Source organism: Penaeus vannamei, chromosome 17 (assembly GCF_042767895.1).
Source record: "Penaeus vannamei isolate JL-2024 chromosome 17, ASM4276789v1, whole genome shotgun sequence".
Classification (NCBI taxonomy): Eukaryota; Metazoa; Arthropoda; class Malacostraca; order Decapoda; family Penaeidae; genus Penaeus; species Penaeus vannamei.
Window position 1 is genome coordinate 5,450,053 of NC_091565.1, and position 15,138 is coordinate 5,465,190.

Genomic DNA, 15,138 nt, shown 5'->3' on the forward strand with positions numbered 1-15,138 from the left:
CGAGCGAGAGAGAGAAGGGGGGGTGGGGTAGGGACAATGGCAGGGCATGGCTCGACGAAGGCTAAGTAAGGGGAGTGGGTGCTATATCGGTCTTGTAAGGGCAGGCGGAAGACGAAGGGAGAGATGGGGGAGGGGGCAAAGGGGGGATGCAGGAGGAAGAGGAGGAGGAGGAGAGGGCGAGGAGGGGAAGAAGGAAGACGAGGAATAAAGAGGGGAGAGGGCGAGGAGGGGAAGAAGGAAGAAGAGGAATAAAGAGGGGAGAGGCCGAGGAGGGGCAGGAGGAGGAGAAATGGAGTGAAAAGAGCTAAGGGGAGGGGCAGATAGGGTGGGGGCAACGGAGAAGGGAAAGCAGCAGCAGCAACAAGAGAAGGATAAGGAAAAGGAACAGGGGGAGAAGATGAAGAAGAAGAAGACGACGATGATAAAGAGGAAGAGGAGGGGGAGGTGCAGGATTAGAGGCGAAGAGTGAAAAGACCGTGAAAGTATAAACAAAAGCTTACGAGGGAAGCGAAGGGGGAGCGCCGCCCCCTACCACACTCCCTCCTTCCTGTTCTCTCATGACTCACACTTTCCCCCGCCATGACGATCTCTCCTGCCCCGCACAAACACCAAATACAGGACCCCTCCTCTTTCTCCTTTACTTCCTCTACCTTCTTTCTTCTCTTTCCCTTTCTTCTCCTTCTCCTTCTTCTTCCCCGTTAACACAATAGTGAAAAACCGTTACTTGACCAAAGGAAGCATTACAGTGGTTGGGGAATAAGAAAACAAGGAAAGTTTATACATGTCTGCGTGCGCATGTGCGTGTTTCTGAAACAGGAGCGAGAGGAGGCAGAGGTGAGGTAGAGGTGGAGGTAGACTGAGGGAGGGAGGGAGGGCGGAAGGGGTGTGTGGAGAGGGAGAAGGAAAGAGAGAGAGAGGAGAGAGTGAGGGAGTGAAAGAGGAGAGAGTGAGGGAGTGAGAGAGGAGAGAGTGAGGGAGTGAGAAAGGAGAGAGGAGAGGGAGGAGAGAGGAGAGAGAGAGAGAGAGAAAGAAGAGAGAGAGAGAGAGAGAGAGAGAGAGAGAGAGAGAGAGAGAAAAGAGAGAGAGAGAGGGAGAAAGAGAAGAAAGAGAGAGAGAAAGAGAGAGAGAGAGAGAGAGAGAGAGAGAGAGAGAGAGAGAGAGAGAGAGAGAGAGACAGAGAGAGAGAGACACGCAGAGAGAGAGAAAGAGGAGAGGAGAGAGAGAGAAAGAGGAGAGGAGAGAGGAGAGAGAAGAGAGAAGAGAGAGAGAGAGGAAGAGAGAAGAGAAGAAAGAGACAAGAGAAAAAAAAGAGAGGCTATAAAGATGAAGCAAGAACGAAAAAATATATATATATAAAGAAACCTATAACGAATCATCCTAATTTTCCCTTCTCCACCTCTACATAACAGCCGTGCATTCCGGAGCATTACCGCCAGCCAGCTCGTAAAAAAAGGCGATTTCTTTGCTCGAAAAAAAAAGAATAAAAGGGGGAAGCGACAGCAGTTAGAACCGCATCAGACAAAGGGGAATATCGAGAGGAAATTCCGGCGCCGTGGAAGTACGCTCAAAGGGGGAGAGGGGAGGGGAGGGGACAGGTAAGGGGGAGGGGGGAGGGGGACAGGTAAGGGGGAGAGGGGAGGGGGACAGGTAAGGGGAGAGAGGGGAGGGGACAGGTAAGGAAAAGAGGGGGGTGAAATGGGAAAGAATGTCCAGTTAAAAATAGATAGATAAAGCGAGAGAGAGAAAGAGAGAGAGAGAGAGAGAGAGAGAGAGAGAGAGAGAGAGAGAGAGAGAGAGAGAGAGAGAGAGAGAGAGAGAGAGAGAGAGAGAGAGAGCAGAGAGAGAGAGAGAGAGAGAGCAGAGAGAGAGAGAGAGAGAGAGAGAGAGAGAGAGAGAGAGAGAGAGAGAGAGAGAGAGAGAGAGAAGCAGAGAGAGGAGAGAGGCAGAGATAGAGAGAGGAGAGAGGCAGAGATAGAGAGAGAGAGAGAGAGAGAGAGAGAGAGAGAGAGGAGAGAGAGAGAGAGAGAGAGAGAGAGAGAGAGAGAGAGAGAGAGAGAGAGAGGCAGAGAAAGAGAGAGGCAGAGAGAGACTTTTTGACTTTGACAAGTTTATTGAGACAAAAGGTTACATCTCAAAAGGATGTGGTAACGTATGTTATCCTCACCCTTATCTTGATAAGTCCCAGTGTGGGCTCACAGTTCTCATACAAAAATTAGGTGTATTACCAGATAATAACATAAAATACAAAAACAAAAATATTGAGAGTCACGGTCATGAAAAGAGAAAGTTCGTGCACACATTCACTGATGAGCTGTGAGGTACCGTAGGCGACCCGTGTGTGCAGCTGTTATTTGCGAAGGACAGGCACTCAGGTCATCCCCGGTCAGGTCACCTGTTCTTTGTTGTACATATCTTGTGAAATCCGCTGTCTGAAGTCAAGACAATAATGCTATAAGACAACACTATGCATTACCTTGCCTTTCCATTCTTCCAGCATATCATTAAGCTTTGCCAAGTTTTGTTCAATTTCCCATCGATCCAAGAGTTTTTCTTTTTCGTGATCGTTGCACTCCACACTTGTTATTTTTCTTTCCTTCCCTTTAATAACTATCTCACTTTCTGAATCTTGCTCCTCTGCAGAAATACATGTTTGTTTCGTTTCTGTGTCTTTAGTCGGAGTTTCTTTCGTTGCCTCCTCCCCCTCTTTGTTTTTCCGTTTCTTCGCTGGGAACCTGGGCCATTTTCCTTTCGATAGTGTCCATTCTCTGCATCAGCGTCTGGAACATCCTGGTAATTTTGGATATTTCCTTAGAAAATTCTGCACCACTACTCCGCGGCACTTCCTTCGCTTCCTGCACCTGTCTGTCCTGCCCGTCATCACAAGCCATTGGCGACGGCACCACCCGTGGTGGGCCCTGCACCCCAGGCATTAGGGACTGCAGCTGTCTCCCCTTTCGGCACCTCTGGCCTGGTGGTGACCGGCCTTTTTCCATTTTCTCCTTCCCTGGGGACCACCGAAGCAATCTTGATTTGTGGCCTCACCCTGCATGCAGGAGACCCGGCATTGTGGCGCCCTCCGCAGTTGCAGCAGCAAGGCATAACCCTTTCCCCCTTTTCAATCTTGGCCCGGCAGACTCTTGAGTCATGTGTCCTGCCACAGAACCTGCATCGAGCATCCTGTTGACAGGCCCACGACTTGTGTCCCCACCTGCAGCACTTGAGGCACATGACTGGAGGCTCCACATACGGTGCCACCCTCCTGTACCCCGCTCCAGAGATGAATACCTTCTCTGGCACTTCCCCCTTCACAAGGGCAACGAGCTGACACCGCTCCTCGCCCCTGGACGTGTGCCGCCTTACCCACACAAATCTATCGTCGGCCAGCAGGAAGTCCGGGTCTAATATCGTGGGATATCGGAAAATTATCACCTTGGTGAACTTTTCCCCAGCCTTTGGGACAGTCATCACTGTCCCCTTGTATCCCTGAGTCGTCAGCGTCTGCACCGCCTGGCCTGCCCGCACCGTGAGATACGGCCTTCCCTTTCCTTCCTTCATCACTGGCTCGAAATCAGCGTGGTCCCGACCCAGTTGCATGGCCCACCTTAATTTTTCTAAGAAACTCAAGGCACAGTCCTGTGGAAATAGCAGTCTTTTCCTGCCGTTCACACCGGCAACATTCTGGGCTGCTGTTTCGTTTCCGTCGTTCTTCTTCCTCTTCTCCCGCTCGCATCCATTCTCGTCAGTCATGTCTACGCTTCCATCACTTCTTACCCTTTTATGGGTTCCACTTCCACTAGCAACACTAGCCATGCTGATACCTTGGTAGGAGGTGACCCGCTCCCTGTCCAAGGTCAGATAGGGGCGGGTAAACACAGGATTCGGGGACCTCACGTCTATGGACAGTACTGTAAACACGTCCTAGCCCTACGAGAGATACACCACGACTGGCAGAGAGAGAGAGAGGCAGAGAGAGGCAGAGAGAGAGAGAGGCAGAGAGAGGCAGAGAGAGAGAGGCAGAGAGAGGCAGAGAGAGAGAGAGAGAGAGAGGCAGAGAGAGAGAGAGAGAGAGAGAGAGAGAGAGAGAGAGAGAGAGAGCAAGTGAGAGAGAGAGAGAGAGAGAGAAGTGAGAGAGAGAGAGAGAGAGAGAAGTGAGAGAGAGAGAGAGAGAGAGAGAGCAAGTGAGAGAGAGAGAGAGCCAGAGCCAGAGCCAGTGGCAGAAAGAGGGAGAAAGAGAGAGAGAGAGCCAGTGGCAGAAAGAGGGAGTGGGAAAGGGGGAGAGAGAGTGGAGAGGGCGGATAATCAAAGCATTATTAGGCGGGGGAGGATGCGGGGGGAGATTTACTACTCTTCCTGGTGGATATAATTAGCCGTGACGCCGATTAGGAGGCACGAACGGAGAAGAGTGAGAGAAGTGGAAGAGTCCGAAAACAAGAGGAAAACATTAAGTGACAGTGAGAGAAGAGAGGAAGAAGGAGAGAGACGGGATAGAGGTAGGAAGAGGGGGAACGAAACAACACAGGGATAAGGGAAAGGACGAGGGAGGAAGAGCAAGGAAGAAGAAGAGAGCGGAATGGAAGGAGGAAATAAGGCTAGGTACCGGGAAGAGAAGAAGAGACGGAGGAAAGGAAGGATGGAAAGAGGAAACAATTCAGGAGAGAATAAGGAAAGGAGGGAGAGGGAGGGAGAGAGGGAGGGAGGGAGAGAGAGAGAGAGAGAGAGAGAGAGAGAGAGAGAGAGAGAGAGAGAGGAGAGAGAGAGAGAGAGGAGAGAGAGAGAGAGAGGAGAGAGAGAGAGAGAATACGAGAAAGAGAGAGAATACAAGAGAGAGAGAATAAGAGAGAGAGAGAGAAAGAGAGAAAGAGAGAGAATAAGAGAGAGAGAAAGAGAAAAAGAGAGAGAGAGAGAGAGAGAGAAGAAGAGAGAGAAAGAGAGAGAAGAAGAGAGAGAGAGAGAGAGAGAGAGAGAGAGAGAGAGAGAGAAAGGGTATGACTCATGAACAGGAAAAAAACATCAACGAAATTGCTACAATTACAGAGCGACCCACGGAACCCCGGCGCAAAAAATATCATTCATAAAGTAAATACGCCTTGGTAAGCTTACATGAAGAAGAATGAATGGAAGGACAAAAAAGTATGAAATTAGAGACAATTTGGAATGTGGACGGACATCCCGTGGTAAGCCATGCTGATGCCAAGAGATTAATGAAAGCCTGACAACTTGGTCCGTTGGCAGACACCGTCCTGACAACGCCGAATAGCCGACCAACGGAAATGACACCGAGGACGAACGAAATCTCTAAAAGACCCGAGACAAAGAAAGTACTACAAAGAGAATTCTGATACACCACGGAATTGGAAACCCTTCGGACACCTCCACAAGATAAATAACAATCACAAACCCAATCTCTCCCCCCCCCCCCCGCATTCTCACCTTCCCTACCTCCCCTGAATCAATCCCTTACCCCTTCCATCTTCCCCCCTACCCACTCCTTACCTCCCCTACCCACTCCTTGCCTCCCCAACCCTCTTCCTCCTCTCTCTTTCCCCGCTCCTCTTCCCCTCAGACATAAGGCGCGAGACACGACACGCCAGGGCCCGATTGAGCACCGAACACACAGCCCCGATGCGACCCGTCATTACAGGCCGGCCGAACGACGACGCGACGACGGCACGAAACGACCGCCTAGGGGAAGGTCGGGGGAGGGGGGGGAGGGGAGAAGCCAGGGGGAAACGACTCGTGGCGGCCCCGTAATCCGGGGAGGAATGCTACGTGGCCCTGGAGGGGGATATGATGTAGGGAGGAGGGGAGAAGGGGTAGGACTGAAGGGGTGAGGGGAGAAGGGAGAGAAATGAAGGGGTGAGGGGAGGGGGTGAGGGGAGAAGGGTTAGGAATGAAGGGGTGAGGGGAGAGGGGGAGGAACGAAGAGGTAAGGGGAAAGGGGGGCGAATGAAGGGGTGAAGGAAGAGGGGAGAATGGAAGAATGAGGGGAGAGGGATGGGGGATGAAGAATGGAGGGGAAAAGGAAGACATGGAAGAGTATGGGGAGAGGGGAAGGAGTGGAGAGGTGAAAAAGTGAGGGAGGAATGGAGGGGTGGAGAAAGCAGGAAGAATGGAGGAGCGAGAGGAGAGGGAGTGAATGGAGAAGCGAGAGGAGAGGGGGTGAATGGAAGGGTGAAAGGAGAGGAGGATGAGTGAAAGGGCGAGGGGGAGAAATGAAAGAAGAGCGTAAGAGGAAGGGATGTAAGAAAAGAGAGGGGTTAGGTGAAAGGAAACGGAGACAGAGAAAAGAGAAACACAAAAGGAGAAAACGATACGAAGAGGAAAATGAATTACTGGGGATAAGGAGATTTAATCTGATAAATGAAGGAGAAAGAAAGAAAAAGGAGGATACACAAGAAAGAGACAAAAACACACACACACACACCATTAAAAATTATAAAGAGAAATCTACCAAACAGAAAAGAAAGACACAAGAGAAGAGGAGCACCAGCGCCGCCCGATCTCCTCCACGCCCGCGTCAAAGAAGAGGTCGACACGCCAGGAATCCGCGAAAGCAAACGGTGGCATTCCCTCCGAGGCGACTTGCGGACGCGCGTTCGGAGCCTCATAAGGGCGGCGAGACAGAAACGGATGGGCGTCTGAGGCAAATGGGTTGGGGGTCAGACTGGGGAGAGGGAGAGGGGAGGAGAAGGAAAGAGGGGGTCAGACGGAGGAGAAGGGGTCACACTGAGGAGAGGGAGAGGGGAGGAAAGAGAGAGAGGGGGTCAGACGGAGAAGGGGTCAAACTGAGGAGAGGGAGAGGGGAGGAGAGGGAGAGGGAGAGGGAGAGGGAAGAGAGGGAGAGGGGCAGGGGAGGAGAAGGAGAGGGGAGGAGGAGAGGGAGAGGAGAGGGAGAGGGTTTATGGAGGGGAGAGGGGAGAGGGGAGAGGGGAGGGAGAGGGGTCAAACTGAGGAGAGGGAGAGGGGAGGAGAGGGAGAGGGAGAGGGAGAGGGAGAGGGAGAGGGAGAGGGAGAGGGCAGGGAAGGAGAAGGAGAGGGAGAGGAGAGGGACAAGGGGTCAGACTGAGGAGAGGGAGAGGGTTTATGGAGGGAGGGAAGGGGAGGAGGAGGTGAGAGGGAGGGAAGGAGGGAAAGGAAAAGGAATGGAGAAGGTACAGAGTAAGGTCGTGAAAGAGGAAGAGAAGGGAAAGGAAAGGGGAGGGGGAGGTAACAGGGAAGTGGGGAGGCGGTGGAGGGGACAGGCTAAGAATACTTGAAATTAGGCAATTTTAAGCGATCCGAAACGGTGACACCGGTACACGTGGTGGCGTTTGTTGGCTGCCCGAAGAATTTCTGGAGAATGGAGGCCAGGCACTCGGCCATCTTCCATCATCCTTCCTGTTCGCAAATGAGAGAGGAGAAGAGAGGAAAGGGGGTGAAGAGGAGGGAAAGGGGGGGAGAGGGGAGGAGGGGGGAGAAGGTAGGAGGAGATGGAGGAGGAGGGGGAAAATGTGGAAGAGGAGGGGAGGAGGTGGAGCGGGTGGAGGTTGTGGAGGAAGAAAAGGTGGATGGGGATGAGGGGGTTGATGCAGGGGAAGGGTAGGGGAAGGGGAGGTTAGAGGTAGGAGGAGGAGGAAGCAGAAGCAGACGACGACGACGACGACGAAGAAAAAGAACAAGAACAAGAAGAACGACAGCAACATCGAGGGCGACGACGAAAAGAAAAGCGTACCCTATTTGCCTGACACTCAAAAGGCGAAACGTCTCCCTCCGAAAAGGTCTGCCCTGTCTCGTTTAAATGCATTCTTCAGGCGGCGACACTCAAGGTGATTGATCGGCTCAGACACAAGAACGATCCGCCAAGAATAAATCTCAGCATGCGGAAAATAACACGAAGAGAGAAGTCTTTCTTCTTCTCGTTTCGAACCTTTACTACTGTGAAATCTTTATTCTAACTAACCTACTCCCTCGTAAACCAGGGAATAATTACCTTCTATCGCTCCCCCTACAAAGTCGCTCAACCCCCCACAAGGCACGAACGAATCGACGGTTGTTTACTCTCCACCGTAGAAGCAAAATAGACAATCGTACAATCTGCTCCACGGACGTCAGAACCCCGCTGCCGACCCTCGCTTGACGACACCCCGCGAACCCCGGCCTTCGATCTCCGGCCGGGACATATAGTGGATTCGAACGCCCTTCCCCCTTCGCTACAAAGCAAACGCTCTCTCTCTAAACCCGCTACATCAACGTGGGCGGTTGGCAGGGGAGGAGGGGAGGAGGAGGAGGAGTAAGGGGAGGAGGAGAGGAGGAGGAGGAGTAAGGGGAGGAGGGGGGGATGAGGAGGAGGAGGAGGAGGAGGAGGAGGAGGAGGAAGGGAAGATGGGGCATGGGGGAGGAAGGAGATGGGGAGGAGGAGGAGGAGGAGGGGGAGATGCGGATGGGGGAGGAGGAGGAAGGGGAGATGTAGATGGGGGAGTAGGAGGGAGGGGGGATGGGCATGGAGGAGGAGGGGAAGGGAGGAGGAGAAGGAGGAGGGGACGAGCAACCAGGAGAGGAGAGGAGAGGAGGGGAAAGGGCACGAGCGCAACTAGGGCACGGGGAGGCGGTAGCGGGTGGGTGGGCGAGTGGGCGGGCGGGTGGGAGACTAGGTGGGCTCGGCAGGGTGTGGCACGGGGCAGTGGGTCGTCTTGAGCTATGGGCGCGCGCAAATAAACGAGCGCCCAACGACGGCCCGCCCACCCACGGCTCTCGTCTGGGCGTCGCTCGAGGTGTGCACATGCTCTCGTTTCTCCAGCTGTGAATGCCTTCGGAGTAAAATCAAGGAGCGATCCTAGAGCAATTTTCTCGCGAGAAAGGAAGAAGGAGCCATGAATGATTCAGTGCGAGAGAGGCAAGAGGAGGAGGAAAAGAGGTAAAGCGAGAGGGGATAACGAGGGAAGAAGGAAGAAAGGCGAGAGAAGGACAAAGGGAGGGGAGATACAGGGATAGGGATTGGGAGGGTAAAAGGAGGGTGAGAAGGACGAGAAAGAGGAGAGAGAAGGAAGAGGAGAGAGGAGAAAGAGGAGAGAGGAGAAAGAGGAGAGAGGAGAAAGAAGAGAGAGGAGGAAGAGGAGAGAGAAAATAGAGGAAAGAAGGGAGAGAGAGAGAGAGACGGGACGAAAAATAAATAAGTCACGATATCTAATATCTCTGCACCGTTTATCTCCCAAATGAAGGTAATTATACCCAATATAGGGTAAAATGTGCGTACCCCTACACAGCGAACGCGCGCACGCACCCCGCTGCAATGACGCTTCATTACAACCTAGTGACTCAATCTGCCTCGCGTACATGAGCAAGACAGACAATGGCTACTAAATCCAAGTGAAACGAGCGAAATGACCTCCACGCTTACAAATAATGTGTCGCATGCATCAGCGCCAGTATATAATCACACAAATGAATGAAACATATCCTGGTTATAAACACACACGGACACGCACCGGCCCCTACCCACCCCCACACACAAACAGAAATTATAAATTCATATATATATATATATATATATATATATATATATATATATATATATATTCATCTCACACACACACAAATAAATATAACTTCATAGATATCCATATTAATTCAAATCTACTTATCTATTTCTCTATCGACTCATCTATCAAATACAAATACACATCGTTTCACGCAAGCAAAGCAAACAGCTGGCGCCCTCGTCCGATTCGTCCACTACGACCTCGATTTCCAGGGAGACGACTCGGGTCACGATCCTCCTCCCTACTTTCCAGCGTGAATGATCAAAAGGGGAATATAAAACGGCTGAATACTTACCCCTTCTCTCTCTCTCTCTCTCTTTCTCCCCTCTTTTCCTTTCCACACAACGCGCACAGTTTACGTACCTGGAAGATGGCGAAAAGAAGCATTAGATTAGGGGAATGGGTTCATCACTGGAATTGTGTGTAATGGAGGGACACAGGGAGGGGGAAAGCACACAGATAGAGATAGATAGATTGATAGATCGAGAGAGGGAAATGGGGAAGGCGGGGAGGGGTGAGGGAGGGAAGCAGGGGAAGGGAGGGAAGCACGGGAAGGGGGGAAGGGAGGGAAGCAGGGGAAGGGGGGAAGGCGGAGAGAGGGGAAGGGAGAGAAGGAAGGGAAGGCGGGGAAGGGGGGAAGGGGGGAGGGAGGGAGGGAAGGAGGGAGAGAGAGTGAGTGCGTGTATGTTTGTATGTGTATGTAAAGGTAGAGAGGTAGATACAAACAAAGAGAGCGCGGACCAGGGGTCGACAGAGTTTACATAACAAAACGATTTATTTGATCCTTTCCACCAAAACCTTCCCAAACTCAAGCTAAACAAGCCTCTTACGCAACACAACATCAAGCCCCCCCCGCCCCAAGAATCCCCCCTCCCTCTTTTTTCTGTTAAATTCTATTGATATAAAACACGATTACTTAATGCAATGTCTGCAGCGGTGGCCACGATTCTTCCGTTTTGGGTATAGATCCTTACCCGTAAAAAGACGGTGATTTTAAACAAAGGAGTGGGGAGAGGAAGGGAGGAAGGTGGAGGAGGAAGAGGAGGAGGATGGAGAGAGCGGGAGGGGATGATGGAGGAGGGGGGGGAAGGGGAGGGGAGGGAGTGATAATTGGGGAGGCAGGGAGAGAGAGAGAAAGACGGAGGGAGTGATAGATATATAGAGCGAGAGGGAAGGGAGGAAGATGGAGGGCTGGAAGATACGTAGGAAGGAAGGAAGGAAGGAGAGAGCTAGATAGATAGGGATATATATTTTCATATACATACACAGATAAAGTAGATAGACATCGAGAGCATTTGCACCTTCAGCACTTCCAGGAAAACTACAATGCGTGGAAAAAAGGAGAGGGGGCGGGAGGACCTGGAGCTGCCATAATTAAACTCGCAAACAATCCCACCCCCAGAGATCCCCCTTCCTCCCCTCACCCCCACCCCACCCCACCCCACACACACACACACACGGACGGACGGGCGGACGGGCGGGCGGGCAAGCGGACCAGCACGCCACGCAGTCGATACCGAGGGAGATGCGTTATGCGCGGAGGGGGAAGCGTACGCATGGCAAAGCGACCCCCGACCCCAGTCACACAGTCATTCACAAAGGACCAAAAAGTCGGACGCTTTAATTAGTTTTCGTCACGCTGGTTTCCCCCGATCAATTCTCGTCGCGAGATCTAATTCTGACAAATGCACACGGCGCATCCGCTTCTAATTATCTGCCTCTCTCTCCTTCGCACACCTAAGCACAGTGCGTGTCCCATCTCCCGATCTCCTAACTCCTATCTACAGCCTGTCTCTGTCTCTGTTTGTTTGTTTGTCTGTCTCTCCTTTACACACCTAAGCACATTGCGTGTCCCATCTCCTATCTCCTATCTACAGCCTGTCTCTGTCTCTGTTTGCTTGTCTGTCTGTCTCTCCTTCACACACCTAAGCACATTGCATGTCCCATCTCCCATCTCCTACCTACAGCGTGTCTCTGTCTCCCTACCTGTCTGTATGTCTGTTTGTCTGTCTCTCTCCAATTGTCTTCCACTTCCACACAGCTCACAGCCGCACACCGCCACCATTCCCTTCTCCGAAAGAGGATCGTGACTTAAAAAAGGAACCCACATAAAAAGGTGAAAAATAAAAGAAGACAACCAATTTCATCTCGAGAGAAACGAGGTACGAGGCAACGGGGGCAGATTAAACAGTGCAAACAGAGAAACAGACAACCAGATAAACATACAGACAGACAAACGGATCGAAGGACAGAAGGACGGGCGAGAAGAGGCGCGGAACAAGCAAGCAACTGCAATCGATATGCTTCCCTTCCTAACATTCCTCCTCATTCCCTTTGCATTCATAGCTTCGCTGACTTTAATGACGCTATAAAGAGGGAGAACAGAGTGTTAATCACAATGATAAAGTAAGATAATCAAAAGGCACGAGCCCCTTCATCACTTGGGGGACGATGTGTTCAATTTGCGTGTGCGTGAGTGTGCGTGTGTGCGGATGCGAAAAAGAGAAGACCAGCGAAGACGATGCAATTGACGTCAAAAGGATTATTGGCATGGCGCTTTGTCATGGCATCCGAGGACCAATCTACCTCCATCTTTGGTGCTCTGTTCCAAGCCCAACACCCCCTTCCCCCTTCCTCCATCCTTCGCCCCTCGGTCCTTATCCTGCCTTCCCCTCTTCCCCTTTTCGATTCACGCACCACCCATTCCCCAATCGCCCTTTCTCACCCTTCTATCCAACCGCATTTCCTTGGTTCTCTCCATCCTTTCTTTCTTTCACCATCTCTGTACCTTTCTCATCACCATCGTCCCTCCCCTAGGTCCTCTACCCCCCCTCTCCCCAGCCCCTATACCCTCCCGCCATCCAACCCTCCTTCCCTCCCCCATACCCCGCCCTCCAGGCCACCCCGCCCGCAGCTCAACAAGGCTCCACCTGTGATAGCTGCGGGCGGTGGCGGCGGCGGCGGCGGCACGTGACACAGTTCCGAGGAAGTGAGTCAGTCAGCCTCACCAAGTTCCGAGTTCTCCCCAACCTCCCCGCGCAACCCCGCAGTCGGTGGCTGGCCTGAACCTCGTGGGCCAACCTCGCGCCGCTCGCGTGGGGAAGAGGACGGATAGACCCTCCTCCCGCCTGCTACGCCTGCTGTGCCTGCTCGCGGACGCCTGAAATGCCTCTCGTTGAACACCGCTGCCCTCCTCCACTGGGGCTGCCATGCTTACTGCGTCCCGTCCTCCCCCAGGTAACCCACGCTGTCACGGGCGGCATAAGCACAAGAGGGAGTCAGCGGCGTGTGTCTCCCTCCCCCGGCTGACGGGCGGGCGCGCGGGCGGGCGAGGGTGAGGGCACCGCAGCGTGGTCCTCTCCTCTCTCCCGCGAGGAATCCCTGACCGTCCTCCTGAGGGTTAGCTCTTTCTGCCTGCCCACCGGCGCTCCTCCCCGCCCGCTCTGCACACAGCCACCCGCTATTAATGCCACCCACCAGTACCAGCCTGCACCCTCGACCTCCAGTGCCATTTCTGCCGTCACCAGTGCCACCGGTCTCCTTATCCGCCGAAACATATACTTCAACGTGGCCCTCCCCCCTCCTTCCACCCCCCCCCAGTGCCAGTGCCGTCTCCATTAGTGCTCCTTCGTCAGTGTCACGCTATCAATGCCACCAACTTCACGCCACCGGGACCGGCAGTCACCAGCGCCAATAACGAACAGGTAAGCGTCAACAATATCGTGGTACCTGTATCTGTCATAACAGCCCCTACCCCCTTCAACACATTTTGGTATGGATTCGATCTAGCTCTGTATCCACCCATTGAATCCGCTGGGCCTTGTACCCGAAATCTTCGTGTCGACTGCATTCATAGCCGCTAAAGCACAGGAAACGGGAGAGGATTCTGAATAGCGAGAGGAAGGAAGGGTTTGTGCCTTTCACAGATGACTAGCTAATTATTAACAGGAAAACAGCTAATGATACCTAAGAAATAAGGACAATAATTATAGTAATAGTAATAATAACAGCAAGTCTGCTAATAATAATAATAATAATAATAATAATAATAATAATAATAATAACAATAACCATTATCATAACAACAACAACGCGACCAAATAACGTACGAAATGCAACGTTCTGGGCGGTTTGAGGTCATTTCAGAACGTCAGTCATTCTGAGTTATTCTTTGGCAACACGAAAGTCAAAATGAATTTCGACGTCACAATGGATATAATCAGCCAATTCTGGGTCATTGACACTAGCGTAAAAAGGGAGACAGACAGACAGACAGACAGACAGACAGACAGACAGACAGACAGACAGAGACAAAGGCAAATATGCATTCAGAACGTGCGTATTTGACCAACTGACAGACTCATTCTTTCCTTCTCTTTCTCTCTCATTCCAACAAACATAAATTTGCAAATCAAAATATAAGAAAGAAGGGCATAAATAAATAAAAAAGAGCCGATGAAAGGTTTCTAGTTTAACATTCCTGCCGACATACCTCCACAAGCACCGCCCCCTCCCTCCCTCTCCCAGCGCTCCTACCCCTCTCCTGCGCTCACAGCCTTCCCTTGACACGCCGCATCCTTTGGGTCCTTGGCGTCGTTGTCGTCTTTCTTATCATCTCCTTCTTCTCCTCCTCCTCCTCCTTTTTCATCGTCTTCTTCTACGTCCTCTCCTCGCCTCCACATCCTTCTCCTTGTCCATCTTCTTCTTCTTCTTCCTCCTACTACTATTCATCCCCCTGCTTCTCCTCCTCCTCCTTCTCCTTTTCCCATTTCTTCTTCTGCCTCTCACTTTCCTTCTTCTTCTTCTTTTCTTCCTTCTTATTTTCCCTACAATCTCTGTTATGCCCGCAAAAAGGTTTATGAACACCGACTACCCGCGAGAACAGGAACAAGAACAAGAATGAGAGCAGACAGGGAGACCCAGAAGAAAAGAGACGCGACGAAACATCCGAGACAGAGATGCGGAAATATGCATTAGGAGTTAGGGCGGACGAGAGAAAAAACAACAAAAAGCGAAAGAGAGGTCCACGGAGGGGCAAGGAGGAGATGAATAGAGAAGCGAGATAAAAGGATAAAAGGAGTTCCGAGAACGCGCAGCCAAATTTCGTCGAGTCGCCTTCAGCACTCATGTCATCGCCTCAATACGCCCTTTCAGGATCTCTGGCGGGACACCACTATATACACGAGCAACATCTGTCGCTGCCAACACCTGTCTTGCTCAACGACGGGGTTACACGTGTGGATAGAAATTCATGGGCATATGGTTTCTCATTCCTTCTCCCTCCATCCCTCCTTCCCTACCCCCTCCCTCCCTCCCTCCCTTCCCTTCCCTTCCCTTCCATTCTCATTCTCATTCTCATTCTCATTCTCATTCTCATTCTCATTCTCATTCTCATTCTCATTCTCATTCTCATTCTCATTCTCATTCTCATTCTCATTCTCTCTCTCTCTCTCTCTCTCTCTCTCTCTCTCTCTCTCTCTCTCTCTCTCCTGGGCACCAGCATCATATCCCCTGAGGCTCTTATCAGAAAATGATCCGTGGCGACATCACACATAAGCCCTTGACACGATGCATGCAGGCTTCGCACTGACCACTGGGACATGTAGGCAAGGAGGGAGTC

At 51.8% G+C, this 15,138-nt stretch overlaps 1 long non-coding RNA gene across 1 annotated transcript in view; it reads right to left on the minus strand.

Moving 5' to 3' along the window:
• LOC138864530 (uncharacterized) overlaps window positions 1–15,138 on the minus strand; it is a 53,292-nt gene that overhangs the window by 12,648 nt on the left and 25,506 nt on the right. The window lies entirely within an intron of this gene.